A 3,717-nucleotide genomic window follows, 5' to 3' on the forward strand; every position below is an offset into this window, starting at 1 on the left:
ACAAAAATGTATAGGAATGTAGAGGGAAAACAGGTTACCACCAAATGCAGGAAGCCCCAAAATAATGAGGTCAATATTCAGCCATGTAGTCGATGTATAATCGGAAATATGAAATCATACATATATTGAGTAAGCTATCCCATTAGACAACACCAATGAATATCCATGTGTAACTAGTGCTATCTAAGGAGTAGAGATGTGTACTAGTGGTTAGCGCATGGGTCTGAACATCCAGAGATGGCCAGTTCAAACTTCAAATCCCACTGCTGCTCCTTGTGAACTTGGGCAAGTCACTTAATCCTCCATTTCCTCAGGTACAAACTTAGATTGTGAGCCCTCCAGGGACAGAGAATACCCAGTATACCTGAATGTAACTCACCTTGAGCTACTACTGAAAAAGGTGTGAGCAAAATCTAATAAAAAATACAATTATCCTCTATGTTGTTAAGTTATGCAAATTCATACAGATTGGAGGCATTTCCAGGGACAAATATGGAGCAGGTTTGCACTTACATACTTGCTTCTGTAAATTGAATGTATGTATGCAAACTAACACCTGAAAATGTGTGCATTTCGAACAGGCAGGTGTAAATGCATGCACATCATTTCCCAGAGGTAATTTTCAGTGCATGTGTACTCTTGCTTTGAAAATCTGGCCAAGTCCACACAGAGGAAAAACCACGTGTGTACTTGTTACTGATGTGCACAGTTGTATTATATCCCCAATAGGGAAGTTCTATAAATAGTGACTGCAGCTGTGCACACAAATTTGCAATGCAGCCAAATTGCGCATGCAACTGAATTGATTAACAAGCCAATCGGCATGATAACAAGCAATTATCAGCACTAATTGACACTAATTAGAATTTATGTGTGCAGCTTTCTAAGTGTATTCTGTAAAGTGGTTGTGGGTAGATTCTAAATCTGGATCTGAAATAGGGCGTGGCTATGGGAAGGGCATTATACGCAGTTATAGAATATGCCTGATCCACACCTAAGTAGGCCGGTGGGCACTTGCAGCAGGTTTTTAGTTGGTGTAAATGGACAACGTCTAGATTTTAGTTGCAAGGATGGGCATATATATTATAAAATTGTGCCTAACTTTAGGGTGAAGTTTATAGAATAGCACTAAGCCTTGGCTTTTTTTGGCACTGATGTTTTCAGTACCATACATAGGAGCACATTTACTAAGGTGCGTAGGGGGCCTATGCTCGTCTAATGCAAGTGAATTTGGAACTACCACCTGGCTACCGCGAGCCCCGGGTGGTAATTCTGTTTTTTTACGTGGGTCCGAATATGCGCGTCTGATATATATTTTTTTAAATTTCTACCTCATTGGCGCTAACCAGGTGGTAATCAGCAGTGTATGCGTGCTAATGATTACTGCCCAGTTACTGCTAAGTCAATAGGTGGGGGGTAAGGTCTCAGGCCCAAAATGGAGCGCCCCAAGTTTTATTTTGCCACGCATCCATTTTTGGTCATAAAAAGGCCTTTTTTGCAGGTGTGCACTGAAAAATGGACCTGTGCATGTCCAATTCATGCACCTACAACAGCACAGGCCATTTTCAGGGCACCTTAATAAAAGGACCCATAGAATTCTCCCCAATATGGTTATAAGTAGGTAGCTAAACTGGTGTGCATACTTTTCAACCCTCTGTTTCTGGTAGTAGGTGTAAATGGAACATCAGATCCACATGAAAAGGGCGCATGGTTATAGGTGCGGAATGGGTGGGTCGTGGACGTTTTGAAAATCTAATTGCATTATTATAGAATACACCCACTCTGCGCCTAATTTAGGCATCGGGATTTAGGACAAGTAAAATATGGCCTAAATGGATGCGACCAAATTTGGTCACGTGGAGAGGCAGTTGGCATATTCTATATACTGAAAGGAATTTAAGCCAATTCTATAAAATTTAGGCATACTTTCTAGAGAATACGTCTAGGTGTATTTCTTTACTGTGCAGATTTTTCAGGCGCCATATATAGAATCTAGCCCTAACTGCATATCCCAAAAGGCAGCATGGCCCTGCTTGAAATATAGGGAACTACCTTGAACAGCATTATGCGAAACTGGATCTATATTGGTGATATTGGGTCTCCACCGCATACCAGTGTTGACTGTTGAAAAGCTAAGTATTAAATTGAACTCAAAGACAGAACAGAGAAGTCTAATAGAAATGAGATAAGTAATTGCTACTATGAAAAAATAACTAAAATAACGAAAAAATCTTAAAAACCTGGGACTAATGAGGATTTTGTTATCGCCTCTCCTTCAAATGCTTGGCTCATAAATAGCCATTGTAGAGGTTGGTACGTAATCTGATGTTCCTATAACAAGCGCCTTTGTTGTCTATTGCTAATAAGGTTATAACTGAAATTGAATACTATTGAAGCTGAGTATTATGAGTACTTAGTATTTACTCCCTTCACCTCTAAAATTGGACTTATGCCGATTTATTCCATGAGAGTGACATAGCATGTCAGGGGCACACTACATTGGGTGCCACCATTTACACCAGGTTTCAGCAGGCATATGTTTTGGCACTCAAGGTTAGACGCAGGAATCGGCGCTATGCACTATTTTCTAGAGGATTGCGTACCCTTTACAGAATAGCACTTAGCAATGATTTTTTTGGTGCCCATTTTTGAGTGCTCTTTATAGAATTTCCCCACATGTGCATATTCTCCATCCTTGATTTAACTCTGTCCCAGGGTCAACTGTTTCTTGTCATGAATAAACATACCCAGTAGGGATGTGAATCTGAGAGGAGGAGTAACTTAGTGGTTAGAGCATGGGCTGAGCCTGGTTCAAATCCCACCACTGCTCTTTGGATCCTGTGCAAGTCACTTCACCCTGCCTTGCCTCATGTACTAATTTACCCCCTCCCCCCCTTTTACAAAGCCGCACTAGCGGTTGCCGGTGCGGTAATGCCGACACAACCCATTCAAAGTAAATAGGCTGTGTTGGCGAAGGCCCCAAGGACAGGGAAATACTAGTGTACCTGAATGTAACCTCACACTGAACTCCTACTGAAAAAAAGGTGTGAGCAACATAAAACAAAATTGTTTTAACTTAACACACAAAAGAGGAATGCAAAATTAATTTTGATTTATGTTAACCTATAAATTAACACATGCAAAGTTGATTTCCCTGCATTCACCAGTTGTTGCAGCCATCAGAATTTTTTTTTTTATGTGCGAAAACTTTGAAAGAAGAAACTGAAAAAAAATGTCCGACCAACTGGCCAAATATCTGAAAAAATAAATTGAAAATGTTTATCCTTGTGTATCCTTAAGACCCACCTAGTGAAAACCCACTTATATTTATCTATCCAAGGGGTTAATTTCATTCAGGGGCCATCTAGTTTGAAGTTTTCCATCTCAATTCCCTTCACATCTGGAATTTGCTTGTTTTGTGGGAACACTGTTCACTGTGCATAAATCACTGACTGCTTCTGAGGGAATCATATGCCAGGTATTAGCTGAAGGCAGTAAGGAATTAGCTGCAGATACATCAGGTCAGTGTGATGTCCTTAAGTATGGAAAGGTGGTTTTGTAACAATAATACAATAGTTGATTCTGGGACAAAGATTTCCCTGGCCACTTAGCTGAGATTACTTTCTGGTTTTGCAAATTTATAGCCTGTTCTCTGTTTCTGTTACTCTTCCTTGTTGGAAAAGAGCAGGATACGTCATCACGCTCCCTTAATTGTCA

This window comes from Microcaecilia unicolor, chromosome 9 (genome assembly GCF_901765095.1).
Source record: "Microcaecilia unicolor chromosome 9, aMicUni1.1, whole genome shotgun sequence".
NCBI lineage: Eukaryota > Metazoa > Chordata > Amphibia > Gymnophiona > Siphonopidae > Microcaecilia > Microcaecilia unicolor.